The sequence below is a fragment of the Furipterus horrens genome, unplaced genomic scaffold, assembly GCF_987537825.1.
Source record: "Furipterus horrens unplaced genomic scaffold, mFurHor1.1.pri manual_scaffold_1, whole genome shotgun sequence".
In the NCBI taxonomy this organism is placed as follows: Eukaryota; Metazoa; Chordata; class Mammalia; order Chiroptera; family Furipteridae; genus Furipterus; species Furipterus horrens.
The window spans coordinates 130,259,819-130,285,459 of NW_028327171.1; the positions used below are offsets into that span (position 1 = coordinate 130,259,819).

Sequence of the window (25,641 nt, forward strand, 5' to 3'; positions counted from 1 at the left end):
ATTTTTCATTGTATACTGGCTATTTATTTCTTCCTTATATTCCATTTCATTGCTTTGAAATCTGGCTTTCTTCCCTTCACTATTGGTCCCTTATGGATTTCACCTAGTGTAGCCTTCATTTCTTCCCTTATGCCTTTGCCATACTCAGTCAGTTCTCTGAGCATCCTTATCACCATTGTTTTGAACTCTATATCTGATAGGTTGGCTATCTCCATTTTGTTTAGTTCTTTTTCTGGAATTTTGAATTGTTCTTTCATTTGGGCCATATTTCTTTGTTTCCTCAATTTGTCAGCTTCCCTGTGTTTGTTTCTGTGTATTAGGTAGAACTGCTTTGACTCCCTGTCTGGGTTCACCACTTTATAGTGCTGTATGTGGGGGAGGGGTCGAGAGGGAACAATGCTGCTTGCTTGGCACTCACCCCTTCCAGTCACTTCACCCACTTCTCACATGCAACTGACTGCTGCCCTGGTGGTGATTCCCAGAGTGGGTGGGCTTGTGTATGCTCTAGGATAATGGGAGACTTCCAAACAGACTCTCCTGAGAGATCGGAAGTTTCTTCTGTTGCCCCAACCTCCAATTGTTTTTACAACCAGAAGCTTTGGGGTTTTATTTTCCTGGTGCTGGAACCCTGGGCCTGGTGCTGGGATTGCTCCCCAGGTGGCCCACACATGAATGTGGGACCACCTGTTCCACTGGCTACCACCGCTGCCTTGCCATGGCAACCTCTCCACCTCCAGCCATCCTACCTGCCTGGATGAATATTTCTTCTTTAAATCCTTGGTTGTCGGACTTCCATATAGTTTGATTTCCTGGCAGTTCTGGTAGTTTTTTGCTTTTAGATTAGTTGTGATCATTCTTATGGTTGCTTAAGGAAGCTAAGTGTGTCTCCCTACTCCTCTATCTTGGCCAGAAGTTCCTATTGACTTTCCTGAACACATTATTAAAGGCAGCCAGTACCAACTTACTTAAACTGGCTTGGGAAAGAATAGCCCTCTGTCATGCTAAGCTTAAGGCATGCAGTCTCCCTCATTTGCAGTGTACCATCAAATTAAGATGTCTCAAGAGTCAGAAATACAAGCAGGAGGAAGTATATGATTGCAGAAAGATGGGCAGAATACCCAATATCAGACTCAGACAAAAAACAGAATGTAATAAAGCATTCTGATAGAGAGGGATAAGGCTACCTTCCATGAAACAATTAATAAAAGCCAAATAGTTTGCATCTAATAAACCCAGTTAACCAACATCCCAACCCTGAGAGATGTATAGTGTCAACTTCATTTTATAGATGAATAAACTAAAAACCTTTCTGAGGTTCAAAAAGTTTATGTCATGATTCAATAAGCAGAGCTGGGTGGGTTTTGAGCCCAAGTCAATCTGATGAGAAAACTCATCTACTTTCAATGACACTGAATAGCAGGCATCTAAAAGATAAATATACCATGATTGAATGGGGTCATGAAAAATCTATTTTGCCCCAAATCACATAATCACAAAAAGACCGCACTGTCTAGGGTTAGGGCTAAAAATAAGAGATCACAGGGTTGTTTAACACTCAGAAATGCCTTTCCTCTTTCTGAGCAAAGACTAGAGTTAATCCTTCAAACAAAAATTATTATCTCTTTATGCGGGTAGACAGAGATTTTTACCAGCCACTTAAGTCTTACCTTAACCACTGTGCAGCTCCTCTCCAGCTATTATCTGTTAAGCTTCTATCGTCTTTGCTGAATATTTCCTACATGAAGTAATGGAACGTAGAGCTATGGGTTGTATACTATCCCTTTGGTTTCCATTTAAATTTATAGCTTGCTGGTATGAAAAGAGTCCTGGGGCACTAACTAAGGTGGTGATTATACTGTCCATCAATTAGTGTGCATTTCAACACAATGCTCATGGCCACTTTCCACTCCTTCATAACAAAAGGCTTCTTAACTTAGCACATGCACACACCCATGCTTTCTCCCAGGCATTTTTACTGAGTTACAGAGTATGTGTCACCCAGATGTGCCTGCCACAATAGATTAGTTGTACTGGAAGAATTACCAGAAACAAATTTATGCTAGTAAACTCACACAGCTGAGACCAGCTTTTCACTACAATACTATTTTTTTGCCATCCCACTCTAGAATTAATTTTCCCATTGCCATGTTATATTCCTCTCCATACTTAACATTTGCAAGCTCAGAAATCTGTATTTGATAGTTTTCTAGGAAAAATCACTTTTATGGAATCTTTGTTTCTGAGTATAGAAACCCTCTCTGTACTTTTTAGATGATTATGATAATAAGGAGCAAGAAGCTGGAAGTTATACAGATGTAGGGTTGTCAGACAAAATATAGGATGCCTATTAAATTTGAATTTCAGATAAACAATAATTTTGTTTTTGTAAGAATGCTCCATGCAATATTGAAACATATACTAAAAATTAATAATTGTGTATCTGCAGTTCAAATTCAACTGATGTCTATATTTTGATTAACAAATCTGGCAACCCTATTTAGACAGAAAAAAGAAAGACAAGATTCACAAATACTGCAAATACTTGGACGCTGATACAGTAGTGTAATCTATTAGAACAAATGCTCTAAATAGGCATAAACTGCCTAACTCTATGCACTGTGAGGATTTTTAAGTAAATGGAGAAAAGAGACTTTGGGTTACTGTTTTTTGTTTGTTTGTTTGTTTTTTCTGGGAGGACTTTTTCATGAGATTCTAGAAATCCCAAGTCATATGGCCATCAGTCTGCCAGGAGATCCCACATGGAAATGGGACACTCCCCATAATATGAGAGTTTAAGAGAAATATTCTTCCCAATTGAAAATGAATACTCACACTGCTTATGCAGCTCTAACAATGTCTCTAAGTTGATCTTCATTTTTTAAAATAAAACCTGGCATGGTACTCTAGGTCCTATCTGATATGTCCTCATAATCACTAAAGACAAGTATCTTTTTTTTAACTTTTGATTTACTTATTGTTTTTCTATTACAGTTGTCCCACGTTTTCCCCCATTGCTTCCCCTCCTCCCCCCCAGCCCACCACTTCTCTCACAGTCAATCCCCACCCCATTGTCCATGTCCCTGGGTTATTTATACTAGTTTCTTTACTAAACCATTTCCCTACTTACCCCCTTCTCTCTTTCCCTCCCCCCTTAAACAATCAATAAATTCATCGAAAGCTACTAAATGTACCGTATTACACTCAGAATTAAGATAATTGAAATGAAAAAGGTGGCTATACCTAAGAAATAAAGGAGACAGATAAAAATAACTATGATAGACAGCATAAAATACATATGTTGCCTGAAAAGCATGAATAAAGTAATAAGTGAGAAGCCAGCTGAAGGTGGAAATGGGCCAACTTTTTACCAAGGGGAAATCTGAGCTTACCCTTGAAGGAAGGGTATGATTTCAAGATACAGGCAGTGAACAGCAGCTATTCCAGTGCTTTGAACAAAAACAGAAGAGAGAAGCAAGATCATGGTCCAAGAAGCACAGTGTAGGGCAGTCGAGTGGAGAGCTTAGTAGCTGAGAAAATCGGAGGTAGCTAAGAGTCATATTATAAAGGAATTTTAATGCTAAGATTATATATTTTGGCAATAAAAATTATCAAAAGTGTTCAAAGGCAACAATAATTACAAGATCTGGTTTAAGAAATATTAACATAGAAAACAATATGAAAGCTAGTCTACAGAGTTTGTCAATCAGGACACTAGCTTAGGAGTATGTCTGTCCAAGAGGTATGTTTCTATCAAAAAAGAAGCAAAAGGAAAGAAAGCCACTAAAGAGGACTGACCATGGCCAGTTAGAGAAGTAGAACAATAAGAAGAAATTGGAGTCACAGAAGTCAGTGAGCAAAAGAAGTTAGCCAAGAAATGAGAGCTTTCAAGAAGGCAACTCCCAAGTAAAGGCAGTTGGATTTAGCAAGAAATTATCCTATGCAGAATTTTCAGACAGCAATTTTAGACCTTTAGTAGCGTCAAGGATTTGGTTGAAGAGTGAATGGCAGCATTTTGGTTTCCAGCAATATAACTGATAAAACACAGCAGCCTTTTTAAATGCATACCTCATTTGAACAAAAGGGAAAAATCCTAGGAGATAAAAACAAAAACAAAATGATAACCAACTAACCAACCAAAAAAGGAAAGCAAAAAACTAGAGAGAAAAGCAAATACTGAATCAGTGACTATGTTGGTGGAATTTCTTCATTCCGGGAAACTAGAACCAGTTGGGGAATAGGACACAAAGGTAGAGAGTTGAAACTTAGCTGCCCATAAAACCCAAGACCTTTTAAAGAAGAGATGCTGCATGAAATGGTGAATTAGAGAAATAAATAAAAATAAATAACCCTACTCACAAAGGAAGACAATATGAAAATTTACTGTATCAGTTTCAGCTCTTGTTAGGTAAGCAAAACCTCCCCATCCCCTAGCTATTAGTAGCCAGATAAAAATCTAGAATATTTCATGAGACATATTTAATACTAAAATATTTTTTATTTATTTTATTTTTTAAAAATTTAAATGGGTGTCCTATATTTTTATATCCTAAATCTGTCAAATGAACCTTTCACTCCCTCCCCAACAACCATGAATTTTTAAATACGGGCCAATTTCATGTGAGCTTGGGGCTCAAAATTAAGCAAACATCAGAGATTATAAAACCACAAGCCAAAAAACTAACTCAATGTTGTCCTCATTTGGTAGCTTCCAAGAGTGTATAGCAGAAGCAAATGCAAAGGAATAAACAAACACCCACCAAGAGCTTTCAGTATTCCCAAAGATAAAAAGCAGTCAGTATAAGTTCTCAACTCAAAATTATATGCAAGGAAACAGGAAAACAAGGAAAGAAACTTGCTGAAATAAAAAACAGATACTCTAGGACCTCATATATCATAATTTACAAAGGATAACAAAACAAATAATCTTGAAAGAGAACAAAATTGAATTTATAGACATTAAAATATTATCACTGAAACATAACTGAAATATAATTATTGAAATTAAAAATTCAAAGGATGGTTTAAAAATATTGGGCAAAATATGGTAGAGGAAATCAATAAACTAGAAGATACATTTTAAAAGTTTATAGACTGAGGCAGAAGATGGCGGAGGAGTGAGGGGAGGCTGCACTTTCAGGCTCCCGAGACCCATCTGAAGTTTGGACTAATTACAGATACAACATCTCAGTGAGCAGCTGGACACTGGCAGGAGTCAAGCCTTGGCACTGCTGGATTAGAGAAAACCATCTGGGAACGCCCTGTTTGATGAGGATAGCGGAGTAAAAAGAAATGAGACAGGATTTCTGACTGGGTGGCTACCCGAGCTGCGGCTGGAAGTACACAAAGGCTTTTTGGCGACCATAGGCTTCCCCAGAGAGGAATCGGGAGGAGAGCGGGTCTCTGCACACTGGCAGTGACAGGAATCAACCAGGGGGCATTGGCGCTGAAAGACAAGAAACAGCGTACTGCTGTGCATGTGAGAATGTAATTTTTCGTTTATATTTTTCTCTTGTGAACTGCGGAGAGGGGGAGGAAAGGTCAGGGATGATAGGACATTCTTGAGGAGCACAGGCACAGAAGTGCGCTCGCCCAATCCCCAACCCTCCCCTTGGGCGTGCCGGTGCGCAAAGGGAAGTGCCCTCATTCACTGGCCCAGGTTGTCAAGGCCATGTGTCCAGGGGCACCTCAGACACACCCCAACAGACATAAGATCAGTGCCCCAACGGGCACATGGAGGGTCTGCTGGGCATGCAGAAGACTGTGTGCAGACACCCCTGGCCAGCTCCAGTGGGCGCCAGGCCGGAGCGCAGACCACTTGCTCAGGCCCTGCTCATGCGCGCCTAGGTGGGTGCAGGAACGGCGGGAGGCTACAGCGCAGAACGGGAACAGCGGGAAGCAGCGACACTCAGACGCTCACTTCCACTGTGCACGAGTGTCCGGGGCCCTGCCCCAAGAGGCTAGAGACCAACTCCCGGAGCACGGCTAGGCAGGCCTGAGACTAGCGCTCAGGCCGCCTTGCGCAGCGCAAAAGCACCTCAGCCACCTCCAACAGGCGCCAAAGGAACGCACCACACTGGCGCACACCTCTGCTACAAGGAACAGGAACCTCTGGCCCGCCTCATTAGACCAGCTATGGATCCAGAAAAAGAAGATGACACACAAAGGCTGAACTGAATAAAAACATTCCTTTTATATATATTTTTAATTTTATTTCTATTTTAGTTTATTTGTATTTTATTTTATTTTTTTTAATTTCTTATTTTAATTTTTAATTTAATTTTAATTTTTTTTAAAATTTTTATTTCCTTAAAAACATATCTTTAATTTGTTTCATACAATCTCTCCTTCTTATCCTTCTTTAATTTTTGTTTATTTGTTTATGTGTCTAGTTTAGCCTCCCCTTCACACTAAATAGAATATAACTACTATATAAATCTAATACTATACAATCGCACTCTCTTACTATATTCTGCATTCTTCCCTCTTTTTCTTTTATTATTATTAACATACAATGTAAATATTACCTACTGTCTTGCATAGTCTCAACACTACTTGTTACTATTACTAATCTATCATTCCCTCTCTCAAAAAACCATATTATTCCTCTTTAAAAATAACTTTTATCTATTCTTCCTATAGTATAAAAGCCCTTACTTCTCTACATTTATATTAATACTGGCTCATTTGCTGACGATAGCGGGATTGAGGGTGGGGGATATTTTTGAGGGTGTGGGTTTCCTGCCTGAGCTGTGTGTTTAGGTTTTTAATAGCATCTCCACAAAAGAACTCAAGACAAAGTGGACAGAGTGACTCTCAATCAACTAGCCAGAGGGAAGATCCCACCAAAGAGCCTCTGAAATATAACCAGACAGCATAAAGAACTGACATAAAGGGTAACCCAAGAACATCAGGCTCAGGAGATCAAAGAGACTGGGCCACTGAAACCCCCAGATCTCCTATAAAGAATCTCATACCACAAAGGTGGGAAGTCAAAGCAGACAAACCCAAAAAACAAAAACAAACAAGAAGTATCCAACATGGTAAGACACAGAAACAACCTCTCAATGAAAAGAAAAGAGGGATCCCCAGAAACAGAGATAAATGGAATAGACATAGCCCAAATGTCAGACATGGAATTCAAAACAATGATGGTGAAGAAGCTCAATATACTCGACAACCTCAAAAACAACTATGAAAATCTCCAAGGAAGTTACCAACAGCTCCAAGAAAATTACAGGGAACTTATGGAGAACTACACCAGCATAAAAAAGGACATAGAAACTATCAACAAGAACCAGGAAAAAATGAAGAATACAATCTCTGAACTGACAAAGACAGTAGAATCAATCAAAAGCAGGCTAAACAAAGCAGAGGATTGGATCAGTGAGTTAGATGACAATGTAGAAAAAAATTCCCAGACAATACAATAAAATTAAAAAAGATTGAAAAAGTACAAAGAAGATGTAAGGGAATTACAGGAGAGCATGATGAAGAACAACATCCGAGTCATCAGAATTAAAAAGGGACAAGAAGAGGATTGAGGAATAGAAAAGCTGATAGGAGAAATGACAGAAAATTTTCCCAACCTGATGAGAGAAAAAGTTATGCAGGTTCAGGAAGCACAGAGAATCCCAATGAAGAGGAACCCAAAAACCCACTCCCAGGCACAACATAATTAAAATGGCAACATTCAAAGACAAAGAGAGAATCCTAAAAGCAGCAAGAGAAAAACAACAAATAACATACAAGGGAGCTCTGATAAGGCTATCGAACAATTTCTCAACAGAATCACTACAAGCCAGAAGGGAATGGTCAAAAATATTTCAAGCAATAAAAAACAAAGGCCTACCACCAAGAATACTCTACCCAGCAAGGCTCTCATTCAAAATGGAGAGATAAATAAGAAGTTTCTGAGACAAAGAAAGTCTAAAGAATACATCTCCACCAAACCAGCATTGCAAGAGATGCTAAAGGGAATGTTTTGAGAAAAGAAAAAGAAAAAAAAGAGGAGAGAAACACAGGTACAAAGGGAAATGAATAAATACCTGTCAATAATAACCTTAAAAGTAAATGGATTAAATGCTTCAATTAAAAGACATAAGGTAACGGAATGGATAAGAAAACAGGACCCACATATTTGCTGCCTACAAGAAACACACCTTAAAACAAAAGATTTACACAGACTGAAAGTGAAGGGATGAAAAAAAGTATTCCAAGCAAACAGACATAATAAAAGAAGCTGGGGTAGCAGTCCTCATATCAGACAAAACAGATTTTAAAGCAAGCGCAATAAAAAGAGACAAAAAAAAAAGACATTTCTTAATACTTAAGGGAACAATCTATCAAGAAGGTATAACACTGATAAACATATATGCACCCAACATAGGAGCACCCACATACATAAAGAGATTACTAGAAGACCACAAGAAGGATATTAACAACAACACACTCATAGTAGGAGACTTTGACACTCCAAGATCAACAATAGACAGATCTTCGAAGCAAAGAAACACCAAAGATATACAGGCATTGAACAACACACTAAACCACATGGACTTAACTGATATATATACATAGAACTTTTCACCCCAAACAAGCAAAATATACATTCATTTGAAATGCACATGGGACATTTTCACAGACAGACCACATTATAGAACACAAAACAAGCCTCAACAATTCAAGAAAATTAAAAGCATATCAAGCATCTCTTCAGACCACAATGCCTTGAAACTAGAAATCAACCTTAGAGAAAAAAATCAAAATCAACCTTAGAGAAAAAAATCAAAGACACCCAAACTCATGGAGAATGAATACTATGATAGTAAATAATAAATGGGTTAACAACGACATCAAAGAAGAAATCAAGAAGTTTCTGGAAACTTCTGATAATGAACATATAACAGCCCAAAACCTATGGGACGCAGCAAAAGCAGTCCTAAAAGGGAAGTTCATAGCAATACAGACATATCTGAAAAGGATAGAAGAATCTGAAATAAAAAATCTAACCCTAAAGCTACAAGAACTAGAACAACAACAAACAAAGCCTAGGGCAAGAAGAAGGAAGGAAATCATCAAGATCAGAGCAGAATTAAATGACATAGAGACCAAACAAACAATTCAAAAGATCAATGAAACTAGGAGCTGGTGTTCTTTAAAAAAATAAATAAAATCAACAAGCTTCTAGCCAGGCTCATCAAGAAAAAAAAGAGAGAAGACCAAAATAAATAAAATCAGAAATGAAAGGGGAGAAATCACGACTGATACCACAGAAATACAAACGATTGTAAGAAATACTACAAACAAATGTATGGCAAGAAATTTGACAACCTAGAAGAAATGGACAAATTTCTAGAAACATACAACCTTCTAAAACTGAATCAAGAAGTAGAAAGTCTCAACAGACCAATAACAAAGAAGGAAATTGAAACAGTAATCAAAAATCTCCCTGCACACAAAAGACCTGGACGGGATGGCTTCACGGGTGAATTTTACAAAACATTTAGGGAAGAACTAACTCCTACCCTTCTCAAACTATTCCAAATAATCCAAGAAGACAGAAAAATTCCAAACTCTTTCTTTGAAGTCAGTATTACTCTAATTCCAAAACCAGGTTGAGACACAACACAGAAAGAAAACTATAGGCCAATATCACTGATGAACATAGAGGCTAAAATCCTCAAGAAAATATTGGCAAACAGAATCCAGCAATACATCAAAAAGATCATACAACACGATCAAGTGCGATTCATCCCAGGGATGCAAGGATGGTTTAATATTCACAAATCAATAAATATAATACATCACCTAAACAAAATGAAAGACAAAAATCACATGATCATATCAATAGATGCAGAAAAACCATTTGATAAAGTACAACACCCATTTATGATAAAAACACTCAGCAAAATTGGAATAGAGGAAGCATACCTTAACATAATTAAGGCTATATATGAGAAACCTGAAGCCAACATCATACTCAATGTACAAAAAGTGAAAGCATTCCCCCTGAAATCTGGAACTAGACAAGGCTGTCCACTCTCTCCACTCCTATTCAACATAGTGTTAAAAGTCCTAGCCACAGCAATCAGACAAGACAAAGAAATAAAAGGCATCCAAATTGGGAAAGAAGAAATAAAACTATCATTATATGCAGATGACATGATAGTATACCTAGAAAACCCTATAAACTCCACTAAAAGACTACTCGATATAATAAGTGAATTTGGCAAAATAGCAGGGTACAAAATAAATATGCAGAAATCTAAGGCATTTCTGTACACCAACAATAAAATATCAGAGACAGATAAAAAAGAAAATACCATTTACTATAGCAACAAGAAAAATAAAGTACCTAGGAGTAAACTTAACCAAAGAGATAAAAGACCTGTACTCTGAAAATTATGTAACATTGAAGAAAGAAATTAAGGAAGATACAAATAAATGGAAGCAAATACCATGTTCATGGATGGGAAGAATCAACATCATCAAAATGGCCATACTACCCAAAGCAATTTACAGATTCAATGCAATCCCTATTAAAATACCAATGACATATTTCACAGACTTAGAACAAATACTCCAAAAATTCATATGGAACCAAAAAGGACCCCAAATAGCCAAAGCAATCTTGAGACAGAAGAACAGAGCAGGAGGAATCACAATATCAGACATCAAACAATACTACAAAGCCACTGTGATCAAAACAGTCTGGTACTGGCATAAGAACAGACATATAGATCAATGGAACAGAATAGAGAGCCCAGAAATAAACCGAGGCCTCTACGGTCAACTAATGTTTGATAAAGGAGGAAGGAACATAAAATGGAGTGAGAAGAGCCTCTTTAACAAATGGTGCTGGGAGAACTGGAAAGGGACATGCAAAAGAAATGAAACTAGACCACCAACTTACACCACACACCAGAATAAACTCAAGATGGATCAAAGACTTAAATGTAAGCTGTGACACCATAAAAGTCCTAAAGGAAAACATAGGCAGAAAAATTTCAGATATCCCACATAACAATATTTTCATGGATACATCTCCTAAGGCAAGAGAAATAGAGGAAAAAATAAACAAATGGGATTACATCAAACTAAAGAGTTTCTGCTCAGCAAAAGAAAACATTAGCAAGATGAAAAGGAAACCAACCATACAGGAAAACATATTTGCCAATGATATCACAGACAGGGGACTGATCTCCAAAATATATAAAGAGCTTATATGACTCAACATCAAGAAAACAAACAACCCAATTAAAAAATGGGCAAAGGACGTGAATGAACACTTCTCTAAAGAGGACATACAGAAGGTCCATAGACACATGAAAGAATGCTCAAATTAGCCATCAGAGAGATGCAAAAAAAAAACCACAATGAGATACCACTTTACACCTGTCAGAATGGCCATCATCAACAAATCAACAAACAACAAGTGCTGGCGAGGATGTGGAGAAATGGGAACCCTACCGCACTGTTGGTGGGAATGCAGACTGGTGCAGCCACTATGGAAAACAGTATGGAATTTCCTCAAAAAACTAAAAATGAACTGCCTTTTGAGCCAGTGATTCTACTGCTAGGATTATACCCGAAAAATCCTAAAACCCTAATTCAAAAGAACTTATGCACCCCTATGTTCATAGCAGCCCTGTTTACAATAGCCAAGTGCTAGAAACAGCCTAAGTGCCCATCTGTAGACGAGTGGATCAAAAAACGGTGGTACATTTACACAATGGAATACTATGTAGCAGAGAGAAAGGAACTCCTGCCATTTGTGACAACATGGATGGAACTAGAGAGAATTATGCTTAGTGAAATAAGCCAGGCAAAGAAAGAAAAATACCATATGATATCACCTAATACAGGAAACTAAAGAACAACATAAACAAATGAAATAAATAGGACAAGGTGCAGAATAACAGTCAATGGTAGGGGAGAGAGAAGGGGCATAAATAAGGGAAGGGTTTAGTCAAGGAACGTGTATAAACGACTCATGGACATGGACAACAGGGAGGGATATGATTGTGGGAGAAGGGGTGGGCTGCGTGGGAGAGAGCAATGGGGGAAAAATGGGACAACTGTAATTGAAAAGCCAAAAAATAAAAGTTTATAGATTGTAACAAATAGAGCTGATGAGATGAACATAAGAAGAGTTTTACCAAAAAATGAAAATAAGATGAGATTTAACATATGTCTAACTGAAATTTGTTTCAGAAGGAGAGAATTTTTGAAAATATATACACCAAACATGTCCTTGATGAAAACCTCAGATTCAGGAAGGTTAAAATTTAAAAGATTTTTTTTAATTAAAAAGAAATTTAAATCCACACCTGGACATACCATAGCAATACTAAAGTCAAAAAGATAAACATGGTCTTAGAAGCAGTCAAAGCAAAAGCACTTCAAATATATATTGGAATTACACTGACAAATTAAAATGAGAATGATAGCATATCTCTCAGAGGCCTTAAGAAAGTAACTTCAACTTACAACTTCATACTACTTAAATCCCCACTCTAGAATGAAGTTATAGAAAATATATGTTCTGACAAAAATTGCAGAGCTTCCAAGAATGGACTTTCACTGAAAGAATAACCACAGAAAGTCTGAAATGAATGGTGAGCAAAGAAATAATTAAATATATAGGTAAATCTAATCAAGCAGTAAAAAAAATAACAAGATAGTGTCAAATAGGAAATTACAGAAACAAGATGGAACGAAAATATTGTATAACAATAAAAAGTTTACAAAAGTTGTTTTTTCAAAAGGGAAGAGATAGTTATTGGATTAAGTTAAGCCTGCACTTAGAATTTTAAAGGTCACTGGTAAAATAACAGAAATGGTCTTTTAAAAAATAAAATAGAAATTAAAACAAAACTCATGGTATTTAAGAATTAAAAAGCTCTTTGAAATTAGTCTGAACATTTATAGATGTCATTACATCCAAATGTTAAACTTCCATTAAGCATAAGACCATTAAAAGTTTTTTTTAACATAACAAACAAAACAGCCCCAGAGTAGAACTATTTTAAATATATAGATACATACAGAGTAAATGTCCAGAACATGAGACACCCACAAGTCAGAAGTAAACAACAAGCAATTCATAGAAGAAAACGTGGTGAAAAGACAGGAAAAAACAAAAGAAGAAACATAAATAGCCTGTTCAACCTTAATCATAATAAAACACCTCTCTGAGGTACAATCTCATACCACCTATCAAATAAGCAAAAATTAATAAATGTGAACAGTATCACTTGTTGGAGAGGATTTAGAGCAATGAGAACTCTTAGTTATTACTGGTTGGAGTATAATTTGGTTCAGTTATGTGGAGAACAAACAGCATCCTCCAGTAAATCTGACAAGGTATAATCCCTACAGTTCAGTAACTCTACTCTGAGGTATATACCCTTAAAAACTCCTGCACATGAACACAAGGAGACATGATCATGGCAACATTATTAAAAACAAGAAAATTTGTTTATAGTGACAAATGACAATCAATGAAGAGGTTTCTCTAAACTGCTGGCTAAGAAACTAACTGGATTTGGGGCTTCACTTCCCATGGTCCCCCAAACCTCCAGGTGGCAAGCAGCTTTGTCCCCAACAATTGCAAACAGCGCACAATTTACCTTCAGAGTGTATGACACCAAAGCAGTCTGACTGTACCCAAAACCTATGAGGCTCTTCTTCTGTTCAGCTCACAAAAAGGGAGAGCAACAGGGTGAGAGCATCTCACTGACGGAATCTCTCTGCAGGAAACCTGTCCAACAGTGTATCCAAATGCACTTGAGCTCAAGCACACCTCTGGGAAAGACACTGAGAGACCCCTCTGACCACTTTTCTGCCCATGAGCCCTGTTTGCATCAAGTAATAACGCTGATATCTGCCCTGAACCCTTGACACAGAATTTGCAAACTAAGTGTCCATCAACAGGGAAGTATCTACTAAATTTTGGAATTTCATACACTGGAACACCACATCAGGGATGAAACTCACCAAAGCAATAATGAATGAAAATAATGAGATACCAAGTTACAGAAGAATACATACAATATAATACCACTTACATAATGTTAAAACGTGGAAAACAACATGACATAGGGAATAGGCATGTATACATATTTAGTACTACTATAAAGAGTGATATGAAAATAATAATTGCCAAATCTAAATTCAAGATAGTAGTTGCATCACTATGTGGAGGAAGTGAGATACGATTAAGGATAGGTACACAGGAGCATCAATTTTATTAGTAATGCTTTATTTGTTAAGCCAAGGGGTGATACACAGTTCTTTACTTTCTTGTTCTTTTTACTTTCTTAACTTGACTATTTTTAAATAAATGTTTTAAATGAGTGAGTCTAAGGCAAGGAAGCAGAGTTAATTCATGTCACTCCTGTAAAGGAGGAAATTCACAAGAGTTGAGAACAGGTTCTTTTAGGTTAGGGAGATGCAGTGCCCCTTGGAGGCCACCCAAATGGGATTCAGTAGAAAGGGAGACATTCTCCAGAATGTTCTGAAGTCATTCTACAGCACTGAGGTAACTATAAATATAAGTGTATCTTCCCTGGCCTATGGAAATGAACTATACAATAGTTTTCTTTTATTAATCAGGCAAACTTTTGCACAACAAATATTCATTTTGCCTCTCTTTTAATATACTAAACAATCCCTACATACAACACTTTCTAATTGCCTATGCAAATATCAAATTTTTGGCTAGAATTGCACTGATATTCACTGAATATACTTCTGGTCTGATATGTAAGCTGTGTCTATAAAAATTTTTCCAGTGAATGAATGAATAAATAAAAATCTCTTAAAGAATCAGGGTATGTTTAAATGGCTCAAATTCATGTTAATTGCAGTCAAAGCACAACTTTTAATAAATAAGAATGACTACAAATCAAGCACTATACCATGCTAAGAATTCCCGCCAAACTTCTGTTATAACTTTTATTACTTCTTATGGAAATGACTCACCCATTCTCCTATGCTCTATTTGGAAACATGGATTTTGCTCATTTTCTCTCTTTATCCCCATTCAGCAAACAGGCATAGATATAGGTAGATAAAAGTCATTGTTCAATTATAGTCAAACAGTTGCTCTTTGAAGGGCTCCCTGGTATTTTGAGATCTGTTGGGATTATATGCATCTCTATTTATATGCAATCACAGATTTGTTTTTAATTTTAAGAGCAGCAAATGTTAGGAACAAGATATTTTTCTGCTTTCAATAGTAAAAGGTTCCAATTATCCTCTTTTCTTCTACTGTCTAATTAAAGTCTCCCCCCCCTTCAAGCAATAAGATTACTTTCATTATGAGAGAATATACACAGTTCTAATTTTATTTTAAGAGATATATAATTTTTACCTTTCTCAGTCATCTAGTAGCTTCCTTTGCAGTGGCATCTGGTTCTGCATTTTCTGGCCACCAAAAGTGATGTCCTTCAAATTTGGTCTATAATCCTAGCCCATTGCAGAAAGCCAGCCAAGGGCTGGGGAGACTCTGGAAATAGGATTTCTGGAGAAGGCCAGAGTTAGGCACCAACTGCCCTGTTCATGGCCATGTCTTGCTCTTGCCGCTGTGCCTGGCACTAACAGAGTGGGAGATGGGGAGGGTGAGCATGTGAGCATAGTTTCCTGCCAGGGCAGGAGCCAGCCCTCAGGCGATAGCCCAAGAGCCTGCTCTGGGAGGCTGTGGTTTGTCCAGTATAACCAGCTCAACCTGAGGGAATCCTGTGCCTCAGCTTGTAGAAACTAGAGGGGGTGGCAAGACTTGAACAAATCAGATGTCTGCTTAGCAGTTGACTTCAACTCTTCCAGAATAGGCTCACCATCCATTGGCTCTGCCATGTCCATGGAAAACCTATTGCATCAAGATGTCATTCTCCATTTCATGGTCAATACATCTCTCCTGATTAATGCCCATTAGTAGATAAGCCTGTCACATTTCACCATTTTACCCAGAAAAACAGAAAGCCTTGTCTTCAGAGTTAGGCAGTCTCTGTCTGTTGTTTCTGCTGCAACAATTCACAGAAGAGGGTGGGGGAAGGAAAATGTTGTTGACATACACTAAAAAGGGGGGCTTGGAAGTTAAAATATTTATAACTAGAGCATGATCTTTGTGGAATGAGGCTAAGATATTTTGCAAGCAGGCAGAATTGTAAAAATTCAAAATTGAGATACCAGTGACATTTCACATTGCCCTGAAATATTGACAGGAAATACTTTTCCAGTGCAACCTTTATACTTTTGAGATACTGTAGTGAGAAATCTAACCTCTGAGGAACTGGATTCCGGGCTTCCAATAGCAGTTGGTCCATTCATTTATAACAATAAATAAATGTTATGAAAGTTCATGTAAAAAGCATGATCTAAATGGCTAAATATGAAAGGCTTGCATTATGGCCAGACATGCATTTCTGGCAGAGGAAGTACAACTTTGTTCACAATGTCTTTTTTTAGATTACTTTGAGGAAGAATGTCATCATTGGAATACTGCAAACCATAGCAAGTTTCATCTTCCCTTTTCTTTTCTTTTCTTTATGGAATGAGAAATGACATCAGTATGCATGTCATCTGAGAATAAAGAAATTTATTTTGTTGAAAAGCATCCAAATTTCTCTCTCTTTGGGAGGCTTTGTTACTGAAACAAACTTTATCATTGTTAATTATTTGGCCACTTATGGGATTGGTAGCTAAATAAAAGTTTGTTTCATCAACAAGTCTGTATGTTTAGACATATTTTATTAACCTAGTAATTTAATCAATGTTATACACCCACAACCAATCTTAAGGAAATGCTAATGTGTAAAGCCTCATTATTCTAAACTCAGTAGGAAAATTCCATGAAGGAGAGGAAGACCATATACATACAAAATATTATCTGAAAATCTCAACCAACCTCTCAGTTCCTCCCTGGCCTGCAAAATATCTTCTTCCCTGTGTTTCCTTTAATGCTAAATGAGTGCTGGCCATTTCCCAAGCCAGGATCCCAAGAATCATCCTTGGTTCTCTATTCCTAACCACTTCATCCATTTGATATCTGGGCTGGAGTTCCTAATGCTTCAATCATTCTCAAATATATCCCCACTGCCACTGCCTCTGTTCAGTCCCTTGACATGTTTCACCTGAATTAATCCAATAATCTCCCTGCCTGTAATTTTCCAGTCTATAATTGACTTTCGGTTGAACTCCACCATCTTATTCAAAATCACTTTGAGGCTCCCCAGCCTTAGAGATGAAGTCTAAAGGTCTCCACGTGGTAACTAAAACCCTCATGACCTGGGTCAGCTTTTCTCTCCACAACCTTTTCACTAGATTTTCCCATCATGTTCGATATGCCAATCACAGGGAAGTAGCTGTAGTTCTTGAAAGCACCATACTCTCTCTCATCTGTAAGCATTCATGTTTGGCTTCCTCTGCTGAGAAAACACTTCTCAATGTCTCCAGTTTTGCCTGAAACCTTTACCTGTTGAACTCCTACTTGTCTCTTAGGACTCAACTGTGGCATCACTTCCACATGGAAACTTTATCTGTCATGCCCTTCCCCTACACCTTGGTTAAGTGCTCTCTGTGTACTCTCTGGGTACTAAGTGCTTAACATATTTGTGGAACAAGCCCTTTACCCTAATAAGCATTTCTGATGCCACAAAAGCTCTGATATGACCATGGTCATTTTCTTGCTATCTCATGAAAATTTCACATTCATGCCCATCTCCACACCTTTATCCACACTGTTCACTCACCTTGAGATGGTTTCCTTCTTCTTCGGGGAAGCTTGCTCTGAACATTTCAACCCTAGGCAATATTTTTGACCTATGAATATTGGCACATTTTGCACGTTTTTCATTTGACATTTATTTATACATAGTGCTAGTGACATCATTTATATTTCAACTTTTGAGTATTTATCTTTTATGGCTATAAATCTAGTTCCCCTGCCAAGTACATTTTAAGCAACTTGAAAATAAAGACAAGGTATTACTTTATGTTCCTCTTCTTTTTCCTCCAAATTTGCATAATTCAGCACAGTGTACATAACATATAATCAATCCATGTCACTTAACATTATAATATTAACATCGTTTAACAGTTATATGATTAGGATAAAACCAGTAGATGAAGAAAAGAATATGCAATGTAAGAAATGTGTTTGATTTTCAGAAAAACAAGTTATTTCAAATGAACTCATAAATAAAATAAGAAATTCATGACCACAAACATAATTTACTGTAGTTTGGCATGTGAATGGAAAGCCTTGTGAAGCAGCAGCTGCAACGGAAACTCCAATTATCATGCCAACAGTATGAATGCACTCAGCTGTAGGACAAGCCAGATGTCAATCAAAACTGGGGTAAAAACAAGATGTACACTCTCCAAACCAATCTGTATGTATATTTAACCAAAGAGCTCACAGTCCATATGGCAACAGTAAAAGCAAAAGGAAATTAAAGGAAACATAAAAAAATATAAAACACTAAATGTCAGAAGTAAATCAAACTTATCAGTAACACAATAACTGTAAGTAGGTTAAAACCTACTAATAACCATCTCACACTCATCATAAACAAAATCCAATTATATGCCTCTTAGAATAGATGCACGTTAAACAAAGTGAGTCTGAAAGATCTGTTCATGTCACAAGCATTTTCGTAGGATATCTATTTTTTATTAATACCATGCTAAGTGACATAAAGGTTAATTACTAAAAGAAAGAATTATACAAGGCAAATGCAAACAAAAAGCAAGCAAGAGTTACAATACTAACATTAAAGAAGCGGTACTAAAGGCAAGAGCATTATGTAAAACAAAAACTGTTTTACTTTTGTGTCTATTAATCAAGAATGCAATCTACTAGAATCTTTATGGATAGTCATAAATATACCTATCTTAGAGTGTTGTTATAGCCCTGGCTGGTTTAGCTCAGTGGATTGAGCGTCGGCCTGCGAGCTAAGTGTCGCTGGTTCGATCTTCCAGTCAGGGTACATCAGAGAAGGAAAACTCTGACACCAAAAAACCTCTGCTGCCTTGCGGCATACCTCTTCAGGGGAAAGGCTAAGGGAGTAAACCCCGACAGAAAATCCGGAGCCGGAGTCCCTAAGGCGGTTTGACGTTGTAGTCAACACCGGCAACTCCTGCGGCGCACCTGAAGCCAAGCTGTATTGACTCCGTCTTTCCCTTGGACTCTTCAGCTGCGAAGAGAGGGGGGGTCTGCTGCATGGGCAACAGCAGACCCTCCATATCACCCTGCCCAGGCTCTGTAGCTTCAGCTTCACGGGAGAGGACACTCCAGCGTCATCGCAAGATGTCGATTCAACACGGGAGGAGACAGATACCGTGTCACTCCCGAGTCGGACTGCACAGCCATTCTCGGAGGTGCAGATAGACTCTTAAGAAGCTACACCATCGTCTCTCGAGACGAACGGCTGCCGACGACGAGAGTGTTGTTATAAGTATTAAGTAAGAAAATTAATCTAAAACACCTAGCTCAGTACCTGCCACATAGTACATGCTCAAAACTTTTGGGTTTCTTTATTCAGTATTTGCATTAGTAATGGTCGTATTAATGAGATATTATAGTTATTGATATTCATGCTGCAGATAACACAGCATCGAAGTACATAAAGGAAGATATTGGAAATACAAGGAAATAGTTACAGAATCATAATAAAAGGAGAGCAGGAGGTTCTACCACATTTCTTGTTGTTCTTGAAGCAACAAATGGCTAAAAAATGCTAATGGATATAAATAGTAATTCCTGGTTATATATGCTGGTGTTGTTGTTGTATGTGTATATGTACATGAATTTTCACATATTCTACAAAATCCATGATCTACAAAAAATATATACACCCTTTCCCCATCACTAATGGAACATTTACTGAAGCTGATCATTTACTAATTAAAAATCACAATTGCCAAAGCAAAAGATAGCCAATTTTCTCTGACATCTGCAAGAAAATTGGAAATAAATTATGAAATAGTGGCAAACAAAACAAAACAAAAACTTGGAAAATTATAATTATGCTCTTAAACAGTCCTCGCATGAAAGAAAATATCAAAACTAAAACTACAGAATAATTTAAAATGATGATTGACATTGGAAACACTATGTAGAAAAACTTCACTTAGAGGTAAATTGACATCTTTAAATGATTGCATTATTCAAGGAATTAAGAACAATAAATGATAATGAATAAAAGATTGAAATACAAACTTAGAAAAAGCATAGGAAGATTAACACAGATTGAAGTAGAAAAAATTAAAACAGAAAATGTAAGCAATTTGAAAATAAGCTTAAAATCCTAATACAAATATATGTGTTTATATTATATATGTAATACATATACAATACATACACATACATATGTGTGTGTGTTTGTAAGTATATATAGAGAGAGAGAAAGAGATCTCACAAAGCATGCATAACTTATACATGGCCTAATAATTTTGAAGATCTCAATAATCTAGACACAAGATTTTAAAAAATAATAAAATTAACTGAATAAAAATAGGAAACTAGACAATTTAAAAAACTTAAGAAAAATACCCCCCATCAAAATTTATAAAGCCATTCAATTATTACACACAATTAATTTCAAGAAAAAGATAACCTCCATACAATGATAGCAATGTCCTCACATCATCACCATCTTTATCATCACTTCAACAATAGCCACATTTACTTAATTCATACTTACAATGATATGAGAACTGTGATAGGGACTTTGCTTCTAAAATCTCTTTTAATCTCACAAGTGCTCTGTATGATAGGTACTTATGGTAAAATTTTATAGGTGATAAAACTGAAGCTTAGACAAGTTAAATAGCTCACCTAAGGTTAAAAGACTGGTAAGTGAACAACCCCGGATTTGAACCAGGGCCTGTGAATATCCCCAAAGGCCATGGGCTCAATGACTGTACTTTACCTGCCTCGTCTGTATAAAACAGTTCCTAAAACGCAGAGAGAGATTAACATCTTCAAAATTAATTCTGTGAAACTTACATAAACCTGATAGCAAAACTCCATGAAGAGAGTAAGCAATTAAAAAGGAAAACTACCAGGCAAACTCACTTATGAAATCTTAAAAGAGTAACAAATCAAGACCTGAAGTTTCAAAAGGAAGAAAGTTATCATGAATAAGAATAATTTGCTATGATTTTATCTAGTACAACACTAAATCAAGCAATAAGTTCATCTACATCTACAGAGATGCTAAAAATATGTCTGTGAAATTCAAATTCTATTCCTGATTTTTGCTAATTTAAAGTGAGTCAGAAACAGAAGAGTATTTCCATAATATGGTAAAGAAGTTCCATCTAAAACTATTAGCCAAACATAGTAAATAATAAAACATGAGCATCATTCCTCTTTGCATGAGGGCAATATGAGAATAGATTAACAAAATAGTTCTATAATAGTTGATATGATTAGAATAGAAAAAAAAGGAGATACATAAACATTTGGGGAAAATTAACTATTTCAGACCTTATTTCTTTGTTTTGGAAGGCAAAGAAATGTAAGTTGATCAAGTTTGGTGAGTTCATATTTATTTGGTAAGGTAATGAATGGTATAAGAGCTTTAAACAGATTTGAATTCAGGTAGAGCATAAAACCATACCTTTTTTTGGTTCTAGAAATTCTTTTTTTGCCTCAAAAACTTTTACAACCTTCTACATGATAATTTGTTGTTTTTACCATTTGCTGATTTAGACAATAGATTATGCTACAAATTTTTTAAAACCTCAGTATAAGTTTAGTGATATTTAAAAAGGTCATTATATATAATACACTAGTTCAGTATACTATATATGTATTTATATACATACACATGTGTATTACATACTTCTCTATACTTTCTTGTATTTTTTCCATTACCATTTATCCATCTTATACCCTCTTCTACCTCCACCCACCTCCCCGACCCCCACAGTCACCACACTGTTGTTGGTGTCCATGAGTCCTTTTTCTTTTTCACTTGATCCCTCCACCCCTTAACCTCCCCCTCACCGCCCCCACCCCGCCAGAGCTGTCAATCTGCTCTCTATCTTAGTAGTACAGGTATGGTTGTTTGGGACTCACATGAATTTACACACTCTTCACCATAGCTCTGCAACTCCCTCCCGCTCCTAGGGTTCATGGCCCAGAGGCAGGAACAACTGTGGAGACATATTCAGAATTCAGAAGGACAGGAAATCTGAGTGGGAGAGCATAGCCTGAAGGAGATAGTCTCTTGATCTGACAAGTCTGCAAGATTACTCAGGAATGGCTTAGTGATTCACCCTTTTACAAAAGCTATGAAAGATATCTGATAAGCACATAAAGCTTGGTTCCTATTTTTACATATGAAAGTAGGGCTGTGATTCGCCCATGTTAATTTTTGGAAGGGTCTAGTCAAGGAAAAGGTACAAATGACCCATGGACATGGGCAAGAGGGTAGGAACTGACTATGGGAGCAGAAAGGGTGGGGTAGGGGAGAGCAACTGGGGAGAATTGGGACAACTGTAATAGAACACCAATAAAAAAAAAATTAAAAAGAGACTAGAGAAAACCAAGTTCTCAAATTTTAATAGAGAAAGAGCCATATTGTGTGTTAAATACAAAAACTGATAATCACAAGGTAAGAGAAGAGGGTGCAGAGTGTTTAGTCAGATTGTGTTCTCCTTTCTTAAAGAGTGAATTACTTAGTTCAAAAATCAGAGAAGGAAAACTCTGATTCTAAAAAACCTCCGCTGCCTTGCGGCATACCTCTTCAGGGGAAAGGCTAAGGGAGTAAACCCCGACAGAAAATCGGGAGCCGGAGTCCCTAAGGCGGTTTGACGTTGTAGTCAACACCGGCAACTCCTGCGGCGCACCTGAAGCCAAGCTGTATTGACTCCGTCTTTCCCTTGGACCCTTCAGCTGCGAAGAGAGGGGGGGTCTGCTGCATGGGCAACAGCAGACCCTCCATATCACCCTGCCCAGGCTCTGTAGCTTCAGCTCCGCTGGAGAGGACACTCCAGCGTCATCGCAAGATGTCGATTCAACACGGGAGGAGACAGATGCCGTGTCACTCCCGAGTCGGACTGCACAACCATTCTCGGCGGTGCAGATAGACACTTAAGAAGCTACACCATCGTCTCTCGAGATGGACGGCTGCCGACTTAGTTCAAAAATATAAATTTCCACTGCAGGAAGATTTATATATAAAATAGTGAACAATGACAATTAAATGGAAAGCAGCAAATTATTGATGGAAAATTCATCCATTAAAAGCTTTCCACTTGTAATGGATTTTGCCCAGAAATTGGTTCATCTTTCCTCCCTGTAGTATGCATTCTTGGTAGCTACTTTCAGAACATTGCCAGCACCATCACACATTTACTTTATATAGCTCTCAAGCTGTTCTGCTGCTTTCCTCTGGCAAAAGAACTTGACAAAAACTGCTGGGGGAATAATAAACACAGACAGGTCATCTCCCAGGCTTGGAATCTATTGCCTGAGTGGTTTCTATCTAAGTTTCTGTTGTTTCCAGGACAGTATAGTGATCTCAGCTAATTATTATTTTATCATTGAGTTTAGTTGGCAATATGAGGATGCACTGATGACTTGAATTCAGTTCTCTTTGTGTCATTAGTCACCACTCACACTGAGATTTGTTTATCCAGAAAGACCTAAGGTCAAGTCTGACCCAGGCACTTATCACCTAGGAAAAGATTTTGCCTTGACTCTCTGAACCTCAGTCTCCTGATACATAACAAGGAAGGAACTTGATCATGTGGAATTATCACAGTTATTAGCGTAAAGTACCTGGTTCACATCAGGCTTTGGAGGAAAAGGTTCTTCTCTTCTATTCTATACCCTCTGTTCCCATTTTAGAGATTACAGTAGTCCATGTCCTGTCCTCAGGCTGCAACTTGTCTAATTCTGGTTTTAAGATTTTAAAATAAATTTTAATATTAGAGACTGCCTTGGAAAAGTATTTTATCAGTTCCTTCAAGACTCAAAACATAATCTTTCTGTATTCCCTTCTTTTACTCAGCCAGCAATCGGAACATGTGCATTCAATTCAAAGCATATTAAAAAATAAATTGTGCCACGCTGCTCTATCCTTGTTCTCAAATACATGCCTCATTTCTAGTAAATGCCGAGGTTCTTAAAAATAAAAAGAATGCTTTCTACCCCTTTGCTCCCAACAACTAAGCCCAGTTTATTTCTCTATACACAGTGGGCTCAGTAGATACTTATTAACCCACCATCAGTTTTATGAAATAAACCAGAGATTTTTTTCAAAAATAAACATGAATCTCTCATTTATTAAATATATTTTAAATGTCCTTTAAAGATAAGACTCTGACAAATCACCTTTAATTCATCAATAAATTCAAATGTCTAAATAGTGGACAGAAGTTTTTTATTTTTAAGTGTATTTTATTGATTATGCTGCTACAGCTGTCCCAATTTTTTCCTGTTTGACCCCTCTGCCCAGTAGCCCCCTTCCTTCCAGTAATCCCTTCCACTTAATGCATGTCCATGAGTAAGCGTGTAAGTTCTTTGGCTTTACCCTTTCCTATACTATTCTTAACATTCCCCCATCTATTTTATTCCTACCAATTATGCTTCTTGATCCCTGCACCATTTCCTCCATTCTCCCTCTTCCCCTGCCCTGCTGATAACCCTCCATGTTATCTCCATATCTATGATTCTGATCCTGTTCTAGTTGTTTGCTTGGTTGGTTGGTTTTTATTTTTTAATTCAGTTGTTGATAGATGTGAGTTTGCCGCCAATTTACTGTTCATTGTTTTGATCTTCTTTTTCTTAAATAAGTCCCTTTAACATTTCATATAATAATGACTTGGTAATGATGAACTCCTTTAGCTTTATCTTGTCTGGGAAGCATTTTATCTGCCCTTCCATTCTAAATGATAGTTTTGCTGGACAGAGTAATCTTGGTTGTAGGGCCTTGCTTTTCACCACTTTGAATACTTCTTGCCAGTCTGTTTTAGCCTGCAAAGTTTCTTTTAAAAAATCAACTCTTAGTCTTATAAAACTCCTTTATAGGTGACTCTCTTCTCTTGCTGCTTTTAAGATACTCTCTTTATCTTTAACTTTTGGTATTTTAATTATGACGTGTCTTGGTGTGGTTCTCTTTGGATCCAACTTCTTTGGGACTCTCTGTCCTACGTGGACTTATATGTTTATTTCTTTTGCCAAATTGGGGAAGTTTTCTTTCATTATTTTTTCAAATAAATTTTCAATTTCTTGCTCTTCCTCTTCTCCTTCTGGCACCCCTATGATTTGAATGTTGGCCATTTAAAGTTGTCCCAGAGGTTCCTAAACCTCTCCTCATTTTTTTTTTCAATTCTTCTTTCTGTTCTGGGTAAATGTTTATTTCTTCTTTTTGTTCCAAATTGTTGATTTGAATCCCAACTTCCTTCCCATCATCACTGGTTCCCTGTATATTTTTCTTTATTTCACTTGTATAACCTTCACTTCTTTCTTTTTTGTGTGTGTGTCTGTACTCAATCATTTCTCTGAGCATCCTGATCACCAGTGTTTCATACTCTACATCTGATAGGTTGGCTATCTCTGTTTCATTTAGTTCTTTTTCTAGGGTTTTATTCTGTTCTTTCATTTGGACCACATTTCTTTGC

General features: G+C 37.1%; 1 protein-coding gene across 1 annotated transcript in view; it reads right to left on the reverse strand.

Annotated features, from left to right (window-relative positions):
* NCKAP5 (NCK associated protein 5) overlaps positions 1-15,590 on the reverse strand; it is a 1,035,979-nt gene extending 1,020,389 nt beyond the window's left edge. Inside the window, exon 1 of the mRNA XM_090279418.1 lies at positions 15,377-15,590. The gene's annotated coding sequence lies outside the window, so the exon portion shown is untranslated. The remainder of the gene's footprint in view (positions 1-15,376) is intronic.
* Between the last annotated feature and the right edge of the window lie 10,051 nt (positions 15,591-25,641).